At 41.1% G+C, this 23,830-nt stretch overlaps 1 protein-coding gene and 1 long non-coding RNA gene across 4 annotated transcripts in view; one reads left to right on the plus strand and one right to left on the minus strand.

The window, feature by feature from the left end:
• The window catches only part of LOC311596764, a 98,827-nt gene extending 93,546 nt beyond the window's left edge, over positions 1-5,281 (plus strand). Inside the window, exon 3 of the long non-coding RNA XR_014778967.1 lies at positions 5,125-5,281. This is a non-coding gene — a long non-coding RNA (uncharacterized lncRNA). The remainder of the gene's footprint in view (positions 1-5,124) is intronic.
• The window catches only part of CCDC192 (coiled-coil domain containing 192), a 191,904-nt gene that overhangs the window by 84,479 nt on the left and 83,595 nt on the right, over positions 1-23,830 (minus strand). The gene's annotated exons all lie outside the window — the stretch shown is intronic.

The raw sequence follows: 23,830 nt of genomic DNA on the forward strand, positions 1-23,830 counted from the left end.
TAACAATCCTTTTGCAATAGTTACTAAAGCAGGAGAGTGAAAGGATGAGATTATGTGATCATGGTAAAGTTCACAACAGAACCAATTCTAGGAGGGACCAGAAATGCTTCCTAGATGCCAACATGCAAAGAACCAGATTCATGGTTGGGAACATCAAAGAGAAGAGAAGCCACTACAGCGTAGCCACTAACACATGGGAAGGGAAAGTCAGCCTAACCTGTGAAAGACTAACTCAGTGAGTTCTTTGATAATAAAATTAGTAAAGGAAAAACTAATTTTAGGTGATACATATGACTTCTAAGAGAAGGAAGGGTTAGACATCAAATAATGAAACAAGTGGGGCCACCTTGTTTCCTCCTCCTTCTACTTCTTTCTTCTTCTTCATCCTCCTCCTCCCCTTCCTCCTCCTCCTCTCTTCTTCCATTTTGGTAGCCTGCTTATTCTTTCTTTGAGTACCATCAGGGCCTCCCCACCAAGGGGAGGTGGTCAAATATGGAGCACCAGAGTTCATGTCAAAGTCAGTCTCTGCTCGCCACATAATTGTGGAGAGTTTCTAATGAGAGTAATAGGCGAGGGCTGCTCTTCCAGAGGACTTGCGTTCAATTACCAGCAGCCACATGGTGGCTCACAATTCCAGTTCCAGGAGATTCAGTGCCTTCTTCTGGTCACCACGAGCACTGTATCCATGCAGTGCATAGACATATTCGGACTCAATATCCATACACTTAAAATAATTTGAAAATATTTTAGAGGTCGTCTGAAAAACTCCACCTAGCAGGGGATCGATACAAATGCTGAGACTCACAGCCAAACTTTGGGGCAGAGCTCAGGGAATCTTATGGAAGAGTTGGGGGATAGAAGGACCTGAAGGGAAGAGGAGCTCCACAAAGAGAACAAAGGAGCCAACAAATCTGGGGGAGGAACGTTGCAGAGACTGATGCAGCAGCTAAGGACCATGCATGGCAAGGACCTAGACCCTCTGCTCAGATACAGTAGATAGGCAGCACTTGTGATCCCATAATGTGGTGAGTAGGGGCTACTTCTGGCATGGACTCTTGCACCCTCTTCTTGTTCCCTTCTACCTTGCCAGGCCACAGAGGAAAAGGTACAGGCAGTCCATATGAGACTTGATGGACAGGGGCCAAATGATAGGGGAGGAGGCCCCCCCCCCTTTCTGAGGACTAGGGGAGGGGTCAAAGAGGGGGAGGAAGGGAGGGGGCTACAAGTGGGCTGTAAAGTGAATAAATTAAAAATAAATAAATTAAAACAAATTTAAGATGGAGCAGCTGAGAAGTTAAAAACGACAGGCTTGTGAAAATTACAATTTCAAAACCACTCATTTACAGCTCAGTCTAAAAGTCTGGCGGATATTAAAATTTTTATTAAAATTTTTTCTTCATAAAATTAAATTTTCTTCATAAGCAGGATAATAGGTTGCACCGTATCATAGCCTATCACATTTTACAATGAAACTTTCATATTGCAGGAAGTTTCAAAATCGTATCATATGGTTATTTTGACTTAATTTCACTGTGAGGAGAGCTGGCCACCTCTATAGCTAATGCACGCTGTCACCGTGGATTTACTGTTAGCAGTAATAGGCTGTTTTCTCTTAACTCCATGTCATAAATAGTTCTGTATCTTTTGGAGAAGAGTTTTTCTAAAAGCCAATAGTGTCAGCAGGAAAGATTTAAATTAGTGTTCAGTGTGCAGATTCCAAAAGAAGTTACTTGGAAGGGAAAGTGTAAAGAGTGACTATGCTTCTGTGAGACAGGCTAGAAGGCCAGTGTGGTCTGCACTGAGGAAGGGGCTTGAGGAAGTTAAGCATGCTACCAGTGCAACAATCAAACTGAGAAATCCTGGAGCTGCGCAGAATGCGAGTGATGGGTGGGTACTGTTGCTCTAACCTTTCCTGAGAGGATTAACAGGATTCGAAAGCCAAGTTGCCTGAGAATAATTACAGAAAAGTCATTGACACGTCCCAGGGTTTTGCTAGTTTGTATTTTGAGCTAGATTCTCTCTACATAGCCCTGGCTGTGCTGGAACTCACTGTGGTCGACCTGCCTTTGCTTCCAAAATGCCAGGATTAATGGGGTATGCCACCATACCCAGCTGACACTGTACTCACTGTCTTTTGTTTGTTTGTTTGGTTGGTTGGTTTTGGTTGTACTCTCTTAAAAAAGGTAAATATCTTTAACTTAGATAATAGTAACTTATTTTACATGTGTGGTTGTAAAATAAGTCCAGCTTTAACTTTCAGCTGCCTTTAAGAGGTCAAAGTAAGGTCTTGTTCATCTTTATGCATTCACCCATCCAATTGAGTGACACTGCATTAACTGAGTGCTCATCTGTCTAGGAACTGTTCTAGGCTTTGGGAACACTGTAGATCTCAGAATAAAAGTCCTGATTTTTATAGGGGTTACTTTACACTAGAAAAACTAAAATATTAGTTTAAGGACAAATTTGTGATGTACAAGGATGCTAGTTCGGTCCTCGGGTACAATAAGCTACATGGAAACCTTTCAGACAGTCAATATTCGTATCATTGCTCTATCTCTACTGACAGCATAATTTATACACTAAGTAAAACGGGTAGGCTTATTTCCATTTATTTTACTCCAATGTGTTTGTCTGTGGTCTGAAGTCTTGCTCATGAAATCATCATCATCATTATAACATCATCGTCATCATCATCTTAGCAGTAGAGAGCTTACAGGAGAAACTACAAGTGTGACAAAAATGGCTTCACTTGAGGACCCACTCATAAGAACGCTCAGTTGTTAAATGTAAACTCTCTGAACTTTAATTTCTTTCTCACCCATGGAAGCCATACAACTGCCTCCCTCAACCCTACCTGGCCCAGCTCGCTTGTCATGTCACCACTTTTCTGTATTGCCCTCACTCACATTGACCCTGACCCTAACCCACCCCCCTTAACTCTTGACCATTTCCCGGGTTTTACAGACCTACGTCAGCGCTGCTGCGCTCTGCGGGACAATCTCACGATGTCACATTTTAATGATCTTGGACAGTCTAGGGATCTACCCTCAGCTGAGTCTCCCAGGTGACTCAGCAATCCTTCTGAGCCTCCCATGCAGCATGCTCTCATTCCCCACAGTGTTTACTCCTGGAACCCTCCCTAGCACCCCACCGCCTTACACAAGGCCTTGCAATCTCCTTCCCTGAGAGACACACTCAGCTGAACTACTCAGACAGGTGCTCCACATTCTGTGGAGCAGCTTGCTTTGCTTCTCTCTCCCTCGTCTAGCAGTTGCTCCCAATGGACAGGGGCCAGAAAGTTGCATTGTCCTCCTTTGCGGCAGGCCCCATCCCCTCCCATGTATCCGGGGGGTCTTTCCCCTGTTGCTCCTCCCTCTTGTCTTTGACTGGCTCCTCTCTAGGTTCATTGTAATACAAATGAAAATGTCCAAGATTTGACTTCCTTAAAAACAAAACAGTGAAGAGCCGCTTCTCAGCCTCTGCCCTTGGAAGCTCCTATCAGGTTCCACTATCTGTTTCCCACTCACTACGAAACCCTCTCCAGGGAAGTCCCCTCCTGACCTCAAAGTATAGTGCAGATGCACATATCCTTGAATGGTACAATGAAGTTAAATATACAAAGCCATTTTCAGATTTTTTAAAAAAATTATTTTTAAGACTCTAAATGAATAGGAGCTTCCTACATGGTGTGTGGGGATGCCCTGACCTATGGAGGGCAGCCTGTAATGGGTAATTTTGGCTGATGTAAAAAACATTATAGAGTGGAAATTTTTAATAGGTAAGGTTTGGACTGAAAAGTGACTCCATTCCCCAGACCCAGTGCCTGGAAACCATTTAGATCTCCTCTCCCCCCTCTCTCCCTCCCTTCCTCCTTCCCTCTCTCCCTTCCACCCTCTCTCTTTCTCCTTCTCTTCTTCCACTCTCCCCATCTTAATACAATAAGGCTGAAATTTTGGGGTAAGTAGAAAGGTTTTGCTGCACCTATAAATGATAACTCAAGTCTACTTATTGTTGCTGTATTGCGAAAGCATCTTTCCTGTGGACCTTGCATTTGTGAACCTCATTCATTGTGAGGAAGAACATACTAGGTTTGTTAAGAAGTCCCACACACTTCCTGTCTCATTCTCAAAAGAAAACTTCACCTTCCTTGCTTTGCTTGGACAGTAGCGTTGATTTGCTTCATGCCAAATGTGGCCTTTTCAAGTCAGGCCAATTCCTTCTTATTATCTTGGGTTATTTATCCTTTCACACATGATCCCTCTTAAGCACTGATGGCTGCAGTGCACTCTTGCTGTCTTCAAAGAACCACAAAAAGAAGGGTGGTGTCCTTTGGTTTTAAGAAAATAATAAACATAACAAATAACAAAAGCCAATGTCTTGTGAAATGGTGGCACAAAGCCCTAGGTGGCCACTGACATAACTTCCTCCTCCTGTCTTACCAGAGTCACTTGGTATTTCAGGGGCACCTGCTGACGGTGTCAGCTGCCAGAATACTGCTGGCACAACATGGCACAAAACAACAAAAGAGCAAACACAGGGCACTTTTGGCAGGGCCACCAGGCAGACTGCCACCATGAATGCACAAAGAGAAGTCACACCATCTACAGCCTGCTGTGTCTCCAAAAGATCACCTTCATCACAACATCCTCAAGCTATGCCTCTGCTAGAAGGAAACCCAGTCGGGCAGCAGACATAATTTTCTTGGTGGCACAGTATGGCCTGGGAGAGTACAAACACCTTCAGAAAGGGGCTTGAGCATTTCAAAGAAAGGCAGTTGAACTTAAAGTAGACCTTAGCCCAGTGCCTAGGACTATTTTCTAGTCAAGATACCAGTTGGTTACTAGTTTATTTTTGATATTTTCCTTTATGGCCTCTCCCTGAGAATCATTCTTCCCCATTACAATATTTTCTCAAAATTAAACAGGCAAAATATAACATTCACCCTATTTTGACAATGAGACACTGAGATACACAGGGTTCAAATGATTAAGCTAGTGACTTTGAATAGTTTCACTATTAGAAATATACTCATTGCCTCATCCAGGAAAACACACACACACACACACACACACACACACACCATACTGGCTATAAATGGCTTATCAGAGTTGTTCTTACTCATAGGATGTCATGGAACAGAGTAAAGAGAAGGATGTCAATCCGTGAAGACAAATGTGTGCTCTGCGGTGGAACAAGGTACCATACACCTACACCCAGCTTTTGGGAGACTGAGACTGGAAGATTTCAAGTTCAAGGCCAGCCTTATCTCAAACAAACAAACAACCCCCAAAACACTATTTCCTTGAAAAAATATTTTTATTTTATATTTTTCAGGAGTATGTCTAACTCTAGCAAAAATTAAAATCTGTATAAATAGTCTTTATTATGTCTGTGAGTTCATCCTGGCTGCAATTTTCTCTCCCTACTCCTCCCAGCGCCCCCCCCCCTTTCCCTCCAGACCCACTCCTCTATTTCCCTTCAGAAAAGAGAATCCCTCCCCAGGATATCAATAGACTTGCATTACAAGGTGCAACAAGACTAGGGCTTAGTGAGGCAACCCAGTGGGAGGAAAAGGGTCTGGAGAGCACTTAAATCAGAGGTCTTCACTCCCACTGTTTGGAGTCCCACAAAACCAACAGACTAACAACCATAACATTTGCATAGGACCTAGCACAGACCCCTGCAGGCTCCATTATTGCCTTCAGTCTCTATGAGCCTTGCCTAGTTGCTTCTGGGGGCTGTGCCCTCCTGGTGTCCTCGACTCCTCTGGCTCCTACAGTTCTTTATCCCTCCCCTCCCTCCTCCATGGAAATTCCCTGAGCTCCAATGAGATGGACCTCATGGAGATTTCCAATTTGGACTCTCTCTCCTCTCCTCTCCCCCTCTCCTTCCCTTTTCTTCTTCTTCTTCTTCTTCTTCTTCTTCTTCTTCTTCTTCTTCTTCTTCTTCTTCTTCTTCTGCTTCTGCTTCTTCTTCTTCTTCTTTTCTCTCTCTGTCATGTTTCTAATGTGCTAAAACTACATACATTGTGATGAGCATGAGAGAATCATTATGCATTTTTATATGCTATATTTTTAACCTCTCAACACAGAGGGTGTGTGCAAAGCTGGTGGAGTTTAAAAATAGGGGAAAAATGGGAAAAGAAGGGCTGAAGAAGTGACTAAACATCAAGGATGCTATTGCCCTCCCAGCAGATCCAGTTTCAGTTCCCACACTCACATCGGGTGGTTTAACCACAACTCCAGCTCCAGGGGATCCAATGCCCTCTTCTGAGTCTCCCCCAGGCATGTGCTTATATGTGGTAGACACATAGACACACATGAATAAAAAAACAAACAAACAAAATTTTAAAACTTGAATAGGAGGGGGAAGGAGAGCTCTTGAGTAGGATCAGGTAACACGTTTCCTGCAGCAGACTCAGCCACAAGGCCACACTAATCCTGGCTAAGGCAAAAGGCATGACTTGCAAAATTGCCGTAGAAATGACGGTAAAGCCAACCATGTTTTAAAGTCCCTGGGAAAAAACCACGTCAGCGAAAGATGAAAGACACTTTCTTGGCTAAAACATAGCCCAAGAAATTAAAGTAATGAAGCAGAAAGTGCATAGTGTCACAGATGCCACAAGGCTCAAATCCTCACATTTGCGGATGGGGACAGCATGCCCAGGAAGAACTGGTGCCAATCGGCCCCAAACATTAGGAGCCATAAATGGCTGCCCTCTGTTTCTTATCTGGAGAATAAAGGGGTAGCCAGGGTGCACTTAAGATCTAGCCCTGAGCTTTAAGAGTCATGTAGACCGAGAGGCTTTGTCAGGTTCAAATCTGTTGGCACATTTCCTTGATCAGCTGGCTTGCAGTTGTCTAACATTTGCTACATTTAAAACTTTTAAATGACTTGCCAATGTCTAAAAATATTTTAGAGAAAGCTATGAATTTCTGCTCTTAAAAATAGGATGAGTTACACCATGTATTTTGTGGAGGGAGAGACCTGGTACAAAATAAAAATACCAGCCACTTTGTCTCAAAAAGAAAATTACTAGAAATTTTAAGTTGGTGGCATTGTATATTACACCAAATTTGAGACCTTCTGAGTGTGAGCTGTGTGCCTCTGCACAGGTCATATGACCAAGAAACAAATCCTTCTGGGAAACAAAGAACTGGAAATGTGACCCACACAGACAAAAATCAATAGCAGCTGAGTGGTGGCTGCTATGTCACTGTGGCCTCCTCTACTCGCCTCACCATGGCCAAGTACCAGTCAACATTTGTCACTGCACTTGCTCCATTGATTTTTTTTCTACAATAGCTTCATGGAGCTCCTCTCTATAGCCTTCCTGCCCCTGTAGAAATCAGAGCTATGCCATCTGGGGTTAAAGGTTAACACAGCCCAGACCAGCACCACCTGGAACATGGACCTGGCTCTCAGGCTTTGTTGCTAATTCCTTATTACTAGATGGTGCAGCTAAGGGTGGACATAGTTTAAATGGGCAGCTTAAATGACCCACAGAGTCTCTCTTCCCCACCTCTCCTCCAGTGGGGATGGAAGGAACAATGTAAGGTAAGGCGAGGACCTGATAGAAGTTCTTCACCATGGTGTGAAAGTCTGATATACTATGTTCTAAAATCCAAAACCAAACCAAACAGACAACAAACTCAGAACCAAGCCCCAAAACTGAATAAAATAGCAACCGCAACAACATCAATACTCTGATAAACAGGAATGAGCAGTAAATACTCTATGAGGTTCTGGTTATCAGCCATTCTCTTTGACTCTTTTCAGATGGACCTCGCTGCCTTATGCATTGGGGGGAAGTTTGAGGATAAACCTAGTGTATCCAGGTAGCAGTTCCTGACTACACCATAGTCCAAAATGATGTGTTCATTGGTCTGTTTATTTGTTGGGTTTCCTTTGTAGAGGCAGGGACTCACCTTGTATCCCTGGCTTATCCTGAACTCACTATGTGGCTGTTGTTAAACTCAGGCCTTCTCGATAACCAAATCCTAAACAAACAGGGCTATGAACAGGGAGGAAAGACACCCAAGCCCCTGCCACCAAGGCTTTAAGGCAGCTCATCCAAGCCCTCCTTTCCTGTGCAGCATCTTTGCGACCCCTGTCAGGAAGCCGAAAATTCTGTTCCCTACCTTTGCCATGTAGCAGAGAGCAAAATTAAGTCTGTGTGTGTGTGTGTGTGTGTAGACTAATGCTCCTCCTTAGTAAACCTTAAGAATACACACCTCACTTTGCTTGGTGAGACTGTGCCTTTGGACCTCTGCCATATGTCCTGCAGTAGCATGAACCGGATGATCAGACTCAAAGTCTTTATCATTCTTTTCTCTTTTCCCTTTCCAAGGCCTCCGACTAGCCAACGCTGGCCTTGAACTCACAGCAATATTCTTGCCTCAGCCTCCCATATTTTGAGACTCTGTTGTGTGCTGTTGAGCTCCAAAACTCACGATAAGCCTGATGTTTATTTCTGCCCCTGCTGTGACTAATGCTCTACACTACGAAGCTGATTTCCAGGCTATGAGTGCATACAAAATGGAAGGTGTAGTTTTGCCAACAGTGCCCTTCCCTTTTGTTTGACCTGATGTGGTTTCTGGCACCAGAGACTGTTTCATTTTCCTGGGCAGTTTCCAGGCCAGGTCTTGTTTCTATACAAACCCTGAGAAGGTTCAATAGACAGGGTTCTGGTTGACTTATTCCGCTAAATTTCTCCCACTTGGTCAACATTCTTTACTGAGTTCCTAGCTTTAGCCTTCGCCGGAGCTTTCAACTTAAGAGCATAAATGGTAAATATTTGGTAGCTTCTATATGGCTCAGTAAATAATAACATAATACATTTAGCCCTTAAGTGAATAATATAATGAAATGCACTGCTTTTTGGTGCCTTTAAGTCTTTGCCATTAATCTTTTACAACTGGTATACAGTCATTCAGTCACAAAAGATAAAAAAACAAAGAGCTTAAGGAAAGGCATCAGCTCCTTAAAACCCCATGATAGTTCAGGAAATGTGAACTATTTCAACAACAGAAAATATTAGCACATCTTTGTTTCTGCAGGTATGTTTAATCTGTTCTGTAGTTGTCTATGCAGAACCATAAGGCATGCATCTTTATTTTCTTGGACGTTTGGAACATGCAAACAGAGTCTGCAGACCCATTTCTTCTTGTGCATCTGTCCCTATTCTACTAGCCTTTCTACTGCAGAGCTCTGCGTCTTGTATTTACTCAGTAGGCATCCGGGACAAATAAGCAAATAAAGTGACTGCAATGCACGGGCCACTCAACCCCGAACTCTCTTCCTCTTCCACTTGTTCTCTCACAGCCCCACACACTTGAGTCAGTAAGCAAGTTCTGAGAAGGCTATCTGTAAGAGCCCTACGCAGCGCTGCTGCTTACGCCTTTTCTCCTTCTGGTTTTCATATGCCTTTGAGTCCTCACTCGGAGTCATTCTCTAAGTCAGCCACTTTCCTGGGTACTCCTCTGAAATCAACCCCCTCCTTCTTAAGTCTGTCATACTAGCTCGTGTTTGTTAGATATTTGCTGTTGTGTATACTTCTAAGGATTTTTTGTGCATATTTTAAAGTTTAAGCCTCAGAAAGTTATGGACTAGGTGAGACTATCACTACATTCCATTCATTTCCAGACTTTTTTTTCCTTTTTTTTTTTTTTAATACCTCAGCGGTCTAAATGGAGCTTCAAAATGGAGTTTGGGAAATGTTTTTAAAAATTATATCTGTATAGTATCTGGAATAATGAAGACCGTAACATGTCTTACAGACAAACCATTGGATTTGAGGAGATCATTTTCCAACTAAAAAGGAAAACAGTAAGAGACATTAATCCAAGGTCAGGAAGCCATGCCACCAAACCCCACAGCCACCCAACCACTGCCTGTGATATGGTACAATGGTTCTCAACAGTTCTTTCTTCCATAATTTCCTTTTCACATTGAAGTATATTAGGGCAAAATGAACAATCATTTTTTATGACTTAAAAGCTTATGCATATTTCCTGAGTGAGATATGATAGATATTGATTTTTTTATTCAGAATTTTAGACTCATCAAGATAGGAAAGATATTTTCTTCAAGTTTGCCAAATACAAATAGCCAAATCACTATGAATTTAACATTTATATAATTCCTGATTGTTTCATGGATCTTCTTGCTGTATGTAGTTTATTTTATTTATGTGTAATAATATAAATGTATACGTAAAAAAGAAATACAATACAAAACAGAAAAAAGCTTATGCATATTCACTGTGAAGATCTAGAAAACAGATTTGAGAAAGAAAAAAATATTTAATCACTCAAATCTTACTGAGCTATCACTATTGCCAAAGCCTTGCTATATTTTCTTCTCAACGTTTCCGCCTTTGATAATGCAGTACTTGAGCCTCTCTGGTTAAATTATATTTTTCCCTTTCTCTCCTTTGTCAACATCACACACTGAACTTCTTACATAAGTTTCTAAGGACCCAGAGAAACATCTTTATGGATTCTCTTGCACACTCTGGCATGTCAGTAACACTGGGAGCACATGGAAATGGCATCTTATATCTTCTCTTCATTTACCATTTGCCACAGATTCCTTCCCCGTGATGTTACAGGTGGGGAGAGAACATGATTTCCATGCTCACCTGACTTCCTGTGTGTGAGCTATACTATACTTCAATACTCAGTTTCCAAGTTGTCACTCAGTCCATGTGATGGGATTCCACGAATGACTGACCTTCATTTAAAGTCATCAGGTTCAGCTCATCAGTAGAATAGAGAGCGTCTACTACATGGAAGGACCACTGCCAGACAAGAAAAGCAACTTCCTGTGCATTCGCATTGTTCAGCTTCTAAGTGTGCCAGAGAAGACCCAGGCTATCATATGCTTAAAGCTGAGTCCCCTTTGCACCATAAAGTTCTGGTCACACCATTGAGGTGGGTGCTACTTTCTTAGTAATGACTTGTAGAGTGGTGACACAGAAACATTAAAAGTCCTGATGGAAGGCCAGGACTTTCAGTGCAAATATTTTACTGGCTCTCAAGTTTCTTAGTCTGATTTTCCTTTATCTTATTTGCAGTAGCCATCTTAGCAAAGCGCAGTCGGAAGAAAAGCAAGTCTCAGAGAGCCCATGAGGAGGCTGTTCACGTTCCTGACAGCTCATCTGCTAATCCCCAGAAAGATATGTGTACACAGTTCACCTTCCCAAAATAACCCCTCTTAATTGTGGCTTTTATTTCCTGGGTACATTCATGTTTACTGTTGTGATTAAAACGTCTTGAAAATTAATGACTTGAAGATGAGAGGATTTTTTTTCTCAAGAGTCACCAGTTAAAAGTTTTCAGTAGCATCTGTCAATTTCAAGTAAAAAAAAAATCTAGAACTCTCTAGCCATAACTTAAATTTCTCTAAGTCAATCAGTAGCAGTCCATTGCCTGCTTTGTCACTATAAATACTTACTTCAGGCTGAGTGTATGTGTGACACTATCCTAGGTGGCCTATGAGAAAGCCTTGGCGATGGAGGAAAAGAGAGGGTATAGTCAAGGGGAAGAGTGAACAAGGCTGGGTACCTAGATGGTATTTGGGGATGAGCATTGAGTGGATAGCATAGAGTTATAGGATGTTACATTTCAGAATGTAATTGGACCTTGGCCCAATTCTTATTTTTTTCTTCTGTTATGAAACCTTGATCACCTGCTCTTTGAGCAATAGACACAGCTTTCCAGAGAGGCTGTCATGCATCTTTAAAGTATGGCCCTTGTAAACACAAAGCATTCGTATTCCAAAAAGAGTAGGACATTTTTCTGCCATCACTATAAGGCAAAGCCTCCTGATGAGGGCCACGAGACACCCAGCATTCAAGGGGAGAAAAACAGGTTAGATTTCAAGGGATGCTTGACTGTGAACGTGGGTTGGGAATTCGCATTTAGAAAATGGTTGAAAGGAAGACACAGAGAGGACTCAAAGGAGTAAATATCAGAGAGAATCTGGGAAACTTGGAAGACTTTTGTTTGATTGCAGAACCATCTGGATTATGTCTTAATGAGGAAACCAGACCAATTTTCTACTTAACAGTTCAATTTCATTACATCCATCATCTACTCAAGAATCCCTCAGCATTTCTTGTGAAGTAAGTACCACATGGTACTTATATGAATACATACCATAAGACCAAAGCAAAAATGAATCAAGCCAACTTTTTTTGTCATATGTGTTAGTTTAAATATGATTTTAGGGCATGGTTATTTTATTTCTATGTTATAGATGCTTTCTAAAACAGCTTTCTCTGGCTGAAGAGACAGTAAAATATCTTAAACATGTAATGTTAGCTTTCTCATATCAAGATTCATCAATAATTTAAAATGTGTATATGTGTATGTGGTGTGTGTGTGTATATATATGTGAGGTGTGTGTGTATGTGGTGTGTGCATGTTCATATGTGTGTGTGGTGTGCATGTGTGTGTATGTGTTGTGTGTGTTGTGTGTGTGTGTGTTGTGTGTGTATGTATATATGTGGGGTGTGTGTATGTGGGGTGTGTGTGTATGTGGTGTGTGCATGTGCATGTATATGTGTGGTGTGCATGTGTATGTGTATGTGGTGTGTGTGGTGTGTATGTGTGTGTGTGTGTGTGTGTGTGTGTGTGTGTGTGTGTGTGTGTGCTGTTTTAAATGCCCCTTTAAATTCCTGACTTGTTCAGGACCACACTTGCCACGTTTTACTGTTGTGCCATTGCCTTCTCTTCCATGCTCAGGTGATGATGTTCTCACAGTATCAGGAGCTCACAACTGTTTTGTCTGCACTAAAATGTAAGCAATTAGCTACTGACCCCCAGGGGGTACTGTCTGAGTCTGCCCAGGAGGCCACTTGTTTACATAAAACTCTTGCTCGTCTAAAAAAATTCTCCTAGAAAGGGTTATAGATTGCTGTTGTGACTTCAAATGCTTGCCTGAAAAAAGTCCTATGGTTGACAGGTGTGCTATAAAAATTGTATGCTGTATCAAGTTTGTTTAGGCACCACAATAACCAAGAGTAAAGTTTGGCTTTTTATCACAGAGGAGGATTGGTTTTCATTTCTCTCTACTTACAAGCTGACTGATATCTGCCTCATACATCCACATGGGAGTCCTCAGGGACCACGTCCCCTAGGGGATAGCTACAGCCTGGGCTCCTCTCCTTTCTTAGCCAAAGCACCAAAGAAAAGGTTGTTTTCTAGAGAAGTTACAAGATGATGAAAAATGAAGTTGAGTTTCTAGGGCACTGAATGGGGGACATTCATCTTTTTGCATCTGTGGGCTCTGCTCAGTGGCTGAAGCCAATCCTGGATCAGAACTATCTGGAAAAAAAAACCTGTGCCTCTGCTAAACATATTATGGACATTTTATCTCTTTGTCCCTCCTGGACAGTACACCACACAAACCATACAGCATTCACCTTATGTTCAGCATAGCACAGTGAAGGTTTAAGGAAGCCACAGCACATGTGCAGGTAACGTGTAAACACGACACCGGTTCATGTAAGGGACTTCAATCAGCCCTTGGGTTTTGTTATCTGTCTAAGGTCTGGGAGCCTGTTCTCCGAGACACAGCTGCACGGAGTCACTAATGGGAGATAAAGCCTAGTTGGCAAAGTTCGTGATGTTGATTTACTTCATGCTGGCTCCAGCTTGCCTCAGGTCTAGGTGATCTTCAATGATTAAATCTGCTTTCCCCGATGAGGAAGGAAGGGCACCTTTGCCCGTTTGTGCCCTGCTTTCAGGAAACTAGGGAGAGAGTGGGAAGCTTTCCCTTTTTCATCTGCTATTTCAAAGTTCCCTTCAACAAAACAATCCTTATGTTAAAAGACACATTTATTTGGGGGTGGAATATTGTTTTTATTATGGTGATTTCCATGTTCTTTTCTTTAAATAAAAAGACTTATTTTTGTTTCTCATTTTGAGGAGTCCTGTGTGTCACTTCTATGTGTGCATGACTGTAAGTATCCACAGAAGCCAGAAGAAAGCATTAGATCCCCTGGAGTTACAGGTGGGTGTGAGCTACCCACATAGGTGGCTGGGAACTCAACTCAGATCATCTATAAGAGCAACTTCCAACTGCTGAGCCATCGCTCCAGTTCTCCACAATTTCCATCCTCTTAACCTAATTTCTAGTTAACTTTCTCTTAACCATAGATGCGTTATAAACACTGAATAGGGTGCTGGAGAGATGGCTCAGAGGTTAAGAGCACTGGTTGTTCTTCCAAAGGCTCAATTCCCAGCAACCACATGGTGGCTCATAACCATCTATAATGTGATCTGGTGCCCTCTTCTGGTATGTAGGCATAAATGAGGCATAATACTGTATAAGTAAATAATAAATAAATAAATATCTTTTAAAATACTGAATAATTGTTGGTATGCGATAGAGTAGAAGTTTTCAAGTTTCCTCTCCGGCTAGAAACTAAAACATGTCCCAAGAGACAGAATTCCAGTTCATTGCTTTCTGTTGCTGTTTGTTTGTTCTTTTGTTTGAAATCAAGATCTTTCTATGTAGCCCAGGCTGGCCCAGAATTTGTGATCCTTCTTCTTCTCCTCCTCCTCTTTCAGTCTAAAGAATTCTGGAATGACAGGAGTGTGTCACTGTACCTGGTTTGTATACAGCTCAGCTTACACTACTTTTCAGTGGGCTGGTCTTGTTTAACTAAGAAATTAGCTTTTTACTGCAGAGGCACAAACAACAGAGGAACTGCAGAAACATAGAATTTTAGCACTGGAACACTTTCAAAGACCAGAGATGTCATGTTTTAAATTAATAAAGGGGAAAAATAATTAAACACTTCTATGTAAAGAATCCTTCAAGCAGTTTGAAGCAGTTGGTATGTGTGTGGTCATATGATCTACACAGATAGTGTGGCAATGGCAAAGCCTCTACTCCCAGGAAGTCTACCATAGACTATGAAGAGAAACTGGAACAATTATTTTAAGGTAGTATGCATTTACTTTGCTCTTAATATGCTCATTGGACAGTGAACTGGAAGCCAAATTAATCTGGAAAGCAAACACATAAAGGGGTCCTAGTAATATGCTATTTTAATATAATAATGAAAATAATAGAGTAGAAGCACAGGTTACCTACTAGGGCAGATTTAATCAGCTGACAGCATGCTATAACCTTAGTGGTGAACCGTGACAAGGCAGACTGTTCTGTGAGAAAGGAGGACAGAGCCATGACGGTGTTCACATGTGAGAGCTGAACAGGGGAACAAGAAAGAATGAAACAATCTCTGATGAGGGCCAAGCATTTTCAAAAGCCTGCGATCAGTATTTTCCTGTGGAACTTCCATCAGGCTGCAGAATAACTCTTTTCTTGATCTTAATTGCAAATGGATGATAACCTTAGTCTTCTGTACAGTTCTGACAGGAGACTCGAACTCTATAGCAGCCCACAGAACTCAGCCTGTGCCTGATGGAAACCTAAACAATCCAGATGCTCAGGCTCCAGGAGGTTTTATTTTCTATTTGTTTAATTTTTTCTAGATATAAACAGGATATTGGGGCTTGGTGGTATACATATGCATTATATATATGTATACATATGTACATATATATATTATACAGGTTGTGTATATATGCCCATACATGTGTAGCATACTTATACGTGCATGTATAGCATATACATTTGGTTCTTCTACATGTCCCCCTTTACTATTGGACATTCCATGACGTTCTTTCTTTATGTGCTTTTATGACAGTTCACATCAGTAACATCTTTAGCCACAGTTCTCCTGGTGAAGACATTTCCACAGCAGCCCCCCGCCCCATACCTGCAGTTCTGGATTTTTTTTTCCTTAAGTTCCAGTTACCCACAGTTACCAGAGCTCAACTGCTGTCCAAAAGCACTAAGTGAGAGATTCCAGAAATAAAGATTCTTGTGTTTCAAATCGCACAGCATTCTGAGTAGCAAGATGAAACCTACTTCCTCCAGTTCCATCCTCTGTGACGACAGACCACCCACCCTTCCATCTAATGTGTCTATGCTGAGTACTGTACACAACCACAACTACTTAGCAGCTGTCACATTGTCATGCACCTTCAAGCATTTTTGTTGTTGTTGTTGTTGTTTCTGAGCAATGGTCCCAAAGCCCAAGAGTAGTGATGCTGGTAAATCTATTGGAGTATATTATATTTGTCTATTTCATTATTAGTTATCCATACAGAAATATCAGTCTGCTGAGTTTATTTCTCATTTTCACAATTGCTCAGTCCCATCAATTTCCATATGAAGTTTAGGATAAGCCTATCTATTTCTTCTAAGAAGTTAGCTGTGACTTTGCTAGCAATTGCACTGAATAGTTAAATTTGCATTTTATTGTTATCTTAAGAATATCAGCATGTCTGATATTGTTGCATAAGGATAGGGTAACTTTTGATTTGTTTAGGTCCTGGGCCCTGTACAATATAGATTTTGATTTAGGTTGGGATATTCTTCATTTGCCTCTGATATACCAAGCCACACTCAGAGCCACAATATTCTGAAAGTCTGAGGCTGAAATTCCTCATAAAGAAGACTGTGAGGGTGGGCCAGTCTGGGCCACATAGGAAGAGCTTGCTTCAAAAACAGTTGTCACAGATTTCTCAAAGGAGAATTCAAAGAGCTATGCATATACAGACAGTAAGGAGAGCTGAAAGGAATGTTCAAAATGAATCAAGAATTGATTGCATTCCACCAGACAGCTCATTTGCATCTCTGTTGGACCTTTATTTACATTACTGTCCATTTTCTACAATGTACAGTTATAAAGCAGCTCAAAGCCAATGAGCTATCCCACAAGGCTACACTCAAAAGGACACCCAGTAAACATCTTTCTTTTTTTTCTTCTTCTTTCTTTCTTTGGTAAATCTTTCACAAGGTTTTCTGAAACATGAAAGGCCTCCTCTCATTTCCCGTGGGAAACCCAACCAGCCTGCTTAGCACAAACACTGTATGTGGTTGAAATATGTGTTTTTCCTCTCTCTCTCTCTCTCTCTCTCTCTCTCTCTCTCTCTCTCTTTCAATTCTATTTTCCCTCCTATTACTACTTGGGAAGTTATATGCATATTTCATGTATTTTTACATTAGCATTTACATTTTAACAGGCTTATGTGAACAAAGTCTAAAGAGAATCAATGTCTTTCTATCCTAAATCACGTGTTTCTGGAACATTATGATTCTTGGCTCAGATCTGTCTTTTATTTCCACAGCCTTTCATGTTCAGACTGTCTAAAAGGCCAACCTAATATGAGATTAATCTGTAACCAACTTTTTTTTTTTACCTCAATAAACTTTAAACCCTCAAGGAAACTGAAAGAATGTCTTGAGAAACACTCTGGGACCCTTTACTTCCACTCCCCGCCCCCCATGACAGCTGCCATCTCGTCATCAGTGTTTTCCTTCTTCCAAGTGCACACCAGATTTAATGACACATGAGTCTAAAGCATGTTGCCATGCACCTTCGAGAACACTAACCTTTCTTTATAAAGGCGCAAAGCATCATCACATCCCAGGAAGCCTGATTACCACAAGAGTACTGACCACTCTCCAGACCTTCAGCTAATCTCTTCAGTGGCTCTTATTATCCATCAGCTTTTCCTTTTGGGGTGTGTGTGTGTGTGTGTGTGTGTGTGTGTGTGTGTGTGTGTGTGTGTGTGTGTTTCTCATGTGCAGCTATGTGCATGCCCATGCATATGACAGGCATGAGGAAACTAGAGAAAACTGGCATACTGTCCACCACTCCCTTTTCAGACAAAGCCTCTCAACTGGCCTAGAAGACAGCACTCACAGCACTCACCAAATAGGCTAAGCTGGCTGTCTGCACCTCCTCAGCACAGATTTAAGAGCTTACTATCAGACTCAGTTCTGGGGATCAAAATCAGGTCCCTGGGTTTGTAAGGCAAGTGCTTTACTCAATAGGCCACATTCCAGCTCCAGATTTTTTCATTTGGATTCAGCCATTTATTTTCTTTCATAACCTTTGCCCTTCTTTCCCGTGGTCCATTGTGGTAGCACTGGACTTAGTTAATCTTGTTACATTCCTAGCTTCAGTATATACTGTACTTTACATCATATAGATTCAGACTTTGCATCCTTAACCGGAATATGCCTAGGAAATTTAATTTCTTGTGGTTCATTACAACTCACTACAGCAGTCTGAACTGATAAATACATTTTTCCGGTTATTCCAAGTATTTCTACTTTCTGTTCTGTGGTGCAATAGTCTTTCTGAGCCAAACATTCACATGAAACTACATTGCAAGTTCTCAGCCCTTCTGTCTTGCAGTTTCTCTGTCTATTCCAAGCTTCCAGCTGCTGATCAATAATGTGGTCTTGATTTCCCATGAGCCTCTTGTCATCAACTCTAGATTAGCATTCTCCTCTTGAGTTAGTCTCCTTGCCCGCAATCAAATTCCCCGTTCTTAGTTTTAATCTGTACTATGTACTTAAGTGTGTTTTTTCTCTAGGACAAGGGAATCATACATCACCTAATATCTCAATGTTTATGCAGGAGCATGTGAGAGTTTCTGTTTACTAGATATCTTCTAAGACTTAAAGAAGTCCTGAGTCATTGCTGCGTGCTACTACTATGCTTGAAGTAGTCTGAGATAGACTGAATTTATGTCTATGTATTTGACGCTGGCCATCTTGACTAGTTGTATATCTCTCATAGTGAATATAAATCTCCATAAAAGCAGGAAACTTGCAATGTGACAGGTGCTAATCACCAAGGAAGAATTCCAAAGACAGTTTCTACCAGCGTTCTGTGATCCTGAAATTTTACTCGTAGGAATGACTTTTATCTGTTTGTTTTTAATTTTTTAAAGATCCTTAAAGAGAAGTATATCACAATCAATAGCTAGCACCTCACTATATTATTTTTTCTTTAATTTTCTAATTTATTATAATTTTTTTCATACTACATCCTGATTGTTATAAGCATATTCTTTTCTTACTGGTACAATCTAATTATTTTCTAATAAGTAGTTGCTAGAAAAAAATACAATACAAACGTTAAATTTTGAGAATAAAATTGTGTGAGAAGGTTCAGAATATAAAAAAATGTCTAATATGCAACACAGCTTACCAACTCAAATAATACAGAAGCTGCACACCATATTTTGAATATTCTAAAGCATCATTTATTCTCACTGCAATTATAATTTGAGCTCAAGATTTATTTACTATTACATTGTTCATGGTGCCGGAAGATACTCTGAATGCTACATAGGAGGAAAGTAATCATCAGCATCTCCCAGCTACAAACTCCATGACTTATAAGAATAATCAGCCTGCAAGATATACTGGTGTAATAGTGGCACAAATGTTATGTGAGTAACCAATCACTTTGGGTTTTTGTTTTGTTTTGTTTTGTTTTGTTTTTCAATTTAAGACTCACTGTTTGAGATGGAATTCATACTTGTCACTGCAAAGTGACCAAAAACCTGAGACTAAACAGGTCATGAGCCTAGAAAGAAACCTACTGCTAAGGGAACATAGTAATAAGATGACACTTAATGACATATTGCTATACCCATAGAGCAGAGACTTAACACTCATCAGAGAAGCTGCTTCTTTCAACAGATGCTAATTAACACAGAGACCGACAACTGGACAACGGTCAGAAACTAAGAGACTCTGAGCACTCAGACTTAAATGAGATATCTTCATCATATCCCCCCCACCCCCCCCCACCCCCCGACAAAGCTCAAGAATCTATGGAGGGGCAGAAAGATTGCAAGAGCCAGAGGTGGTTGGTGACTCTAGGGAAAAAGGATCTTCCAGACACAACAGAACTGATACCACATATGAACTCACAGAGGCTGTGATAGCATCCCAAGTCCTGCACAGTTCAAACCAGACAAAGTGCTAGCACTGAGAAGGAAAAGTGGGTAAAGTCCCACTCCTAACCAAGACGCTGTTTGCATTGATGGCTACTGGGAAAAGGAAAATTGGTTTTCTTCCATAGAGAATCACTGCATCACTGCATTTATCAATCACATTCCCAGGCAGGCTCCATGCCCAGGAGCAGTTGCCTAACACAGAATGGAATTTATGTTTTGTCTGGGCTTTTTGTGGGCTGTTGTTTGGTTTTTGGAGAGAAAGGGAGAAGAGAGAGTAGGGCACGTGGTTGAGTAAGGAGGTGAGAGAAGGAGAGGATCTGGGAAGAGCTGGGGTAGAAAATAACATGGTCAAAATATATCATGTGAAAAACTTTTAAACGTTAAAAAAAAAAGAATGTTACATTCTTAATTTTTCTCTAGAACACAAGTGCAGGGTCCCCTGCTGCCCTGCCCATACAACAGATATTATTTCCAGACAGTACAGGCTGTTTTAAATCCTAGAAATAAATTTGGATTGAAGAGTAGATAAGAAATGTAGGCTCATATTTTATTATTCATTACATTTCATGGTATATAATTTATTAAGAATAGATGTTATCAAAGAAAGAATGACTTGTGTTTTCACCATGAATCTAGTTAAACCACTAGATGCGCTTCTCCCTTGACTATTGTCCTATGTCTGTGCTGTCACAGCTGTGCAGGGACGGGGCTGCAGCTGGAGAAAGGACACTGACTGTACGAAGTCAACCAAGAAACAAAGGCACCAACTCAGGAAACTCATAAGCTAAGAAGAAAAGCAATATTTGACATTTAAAAAAATCAGATCCCACTAAGGTACAGAAACCAGTATGGCAAATACTGTGTGAAAAGAGAGACATGTGACTGATGGTTCACGTACAAGAGCATTTGCTAGTATGGCTGATGTTCACCTTGTTCTTCCTACAGCAACTTTTTCTGTTTTCTGCCTTTTCTTTGTTGCCATCAATGGTGGTAAAAATAGATGAGTAAACTCATTGGAAATTACAGTGCTGTCAAACACTGGAAAGACAAAGGTAGCAGAATGCGCTTTTTGTCGTGTAGTTCCTGAAAGATGTTTATAATGCTAACTACCAGAAAACAATGCAGGGGAAAAAAAACTGGCAAGAGGTAACTAAATTTTTCCTTGGAGCACTTTTAACTTTCAACCGGCTTTCTATATTTCGGCTTTAACTCTGCATGTTCTGCTCCTAGCTTCAGTCACTTTTAGGCGCCCAATGGTCAAATCGAGGCAATCTGCAGGAAATCACATCCATCTTGCTCCCAACCCACCTCCTGCTCTGAGTAGCTCCTCCTTCCACTCCTGTTCCAAGATCTGGCAGCATCCTCGGTTCTCCCACCCTCCCTCCCTCTGCATACTGCCTACCCTTCCATTTCATAGGTGATACTTCCCCGATCCTCACGGCCATTGTTGGGAAAGCCACTCTTACCTCCCTCCATGTTGCTGTGCTGGGTATCCTGGTTCCCCGTCCCTAGGCCACGCTCCATGGTGCTCAGTCCATGGAGACTAAAATACAAATCTGACCGTATCTAAAATCATTTGCAGTATCAGCTGCTGTTGGTGATGCCTGCCTGTCTAGGTTTATTTATGCAGCTTTTGTGCCTCAGCACCTTTCTGAGGAGCTGAGTCTGGTGTCTCTCTGCCTGGTGTTCTCTTTAACCTGTACTCCTAAGCACATGTCCTGTTTTAATTCATCTGTTACTTCTTCTGGAAAGCCTCCTCACTTCCTTTCCCCCCCTCAATTAGTAGATATCCCAGGTCTTATCACAAAGATGTGAGTTCACACTTTCTTAGTCCTTTGCAGACCACATTGTAAGGGAATGCTAAGTTGACTGGGTTCTCTGCTGGTCTCAGTTTGCAAAGTAGAGATAATATTTACACTATTTTCCATTGTTAAGTTTAAAGAGCCTGGCACATAATAGATGATTCTAGATATTAGTAAATAAATGGGTAAGAAAGAGAAGAAAACAAAGATTTTAATCTATTTTTGATGGATTTCTCCTTTTGCCTTTTCATTTGAATGGTTTGCCTGCATCATAGATACCTTAAATAAGATTTAAAAATAAAGAAGTTCTCTTAGGCAAACTTATTGTATTCTTCATCATATAGTTCACTGGCAGGGAAAAAAAAGTGGTACTGATTGCAAATGGATCAAGATGTTGCCTCATTCTACCATTTCTCTCATTTACTAAAAGATTTAATTAGTGATGTGACTCAGTGTCCTTTTTGAGTGTAAGACACTTTTTCCCAATGACTTCTAATCACTCTAGAGAAGTAAAGCTTTCCGTGTGTGTGTGTGTGTGTGTGTGTGTGTGTGTGTATCCAGATATATGAAGTTAATGATTCTTTAAGTTTTTTAAAAAAAGAAATGTAGATAGCAAACTAATGAGCCAAGTCTGAAATTGTTTAGTGAATAAATAGATGGGACATTTCCACCCTGGTTCTAGAACGTTTCACAGGAGATCTCATGGTTATACTTATCTTTTCTGACCAAGAAGTGCTGGGACTGCTCCAAGCAGTGGGGAGTGGCCATCTGACAGAAAGGTCACACTGTAGACAAGCGTTCCTTTATTGTTTTGACATTCACATGTTGGTTTGTTGTTTCAAGACAACCATTGCACAGCTGTGTCCAGTAAGACAGTCAATGGTAGGCTACAGCACACACAGTTCTCCTGTGGACCACACCTAATTCTTTTATTCTGATTAAATATTTAAGAACACCAAGGTTCCATATTTAAAGACACCGTGCACCTTAACCTATGCCAATCTAAACCAAAAGGTTTTTAAAAGGTCAGGCATCTCTAAGGCTTTAGACTAATAATACACCTCTAGGATGGCCCACTCCGCTAACTCCCAAATAGATTTAGCTGTTTCTTTTTCAAAGCTTTATTTCTAAAGAGCTCAGTGGATGATTCTGTAGTGTCCAAGATGAGCAGATGTTGAAAGAAAGCCCTGGAAGCTACCCTTTGAAGTTTCACAGACCAAATAGGTATTTGGTTCTGGCAGAGAAACACATAGTCCTTTCTTCCTGGAAGGAATGAAGGACAGGGAGACTTTTGGGGAGGGGATGGTTCTGTGCTTTGGGATTTTCATTGTGTGGAATTTCCTACTTTGAAAGCCTGCCCAGCCCTACATAAGTCTCCCGTCTACCACTGGCCCACATTCTGAACCGAGATGGTAGAGACACAAGACTCAGACATTCACATCTGTGATTTTAACTTGTTTTCCTTCCATATTTTATGTCTCTGTCTTTGCTCCTGTAGCTTGAGCTTAGACACATGCTTTCAGTGCTGGCCTTTCTCCACAGATTTGGCTAGTACACCCCTCCACTGGGGATCCCTGCCCCTGGCCATTTGGCAGAAGTCAATGAGGTGACTGTGTGGTTGGTGCTTTGTATGTCTTCTTAGCAATAATGACGTTAATAATTCCTATGTAAACCTTAATGTGCACATATTTAATGACTAGCTCTTTGAAAGATATAAATGAAAAGACTGCTAATATGCATCAACAAAATATCCAAGTAAACTTTTGTGCTCTTTGACACAGTGTAGTTCAGACTGGCTTTGAACTTGTCATCCCCCTGCCTGAGAGCACTGACTGTTGAGATGATAGGCGTACCAACATGCCCAGTTTGTCACAATAATCTTTAATAACTCTCACTAAGTAAACAAATAATAATAAACAAAACTAAAAATTGTAACACTAACCCAGCATTTACTAGTGATTATGACTTTCATTTAGAAAAACACTTGAACAGCTGTAAACTGTGCTCAGCTCCTGAGGCTGACCGAGGTCTAAGAACAAGCTAATTGGTGGTTCTCCTCATAGCAAATTTTCACTGATGGCAAGCTTGTATCCACCTGGTCCCCTGCAGAATACCACCCTCCTTAAATTCTAGCAAGGTGCTGAGTACTTTGTGAACTTCTTGGCCAACCATTCATACATA

Source organism: Acomys minous (assembly GCF_964271855.1).
Source record: "Acomys minous genome assembly, chromosome: 4".
NCBI classification, from domain to species: Eukaryota; Metazoa; Chordata; class Mammalia; order Rodentia; family Muridae; genus Acomys; species Acomys minous.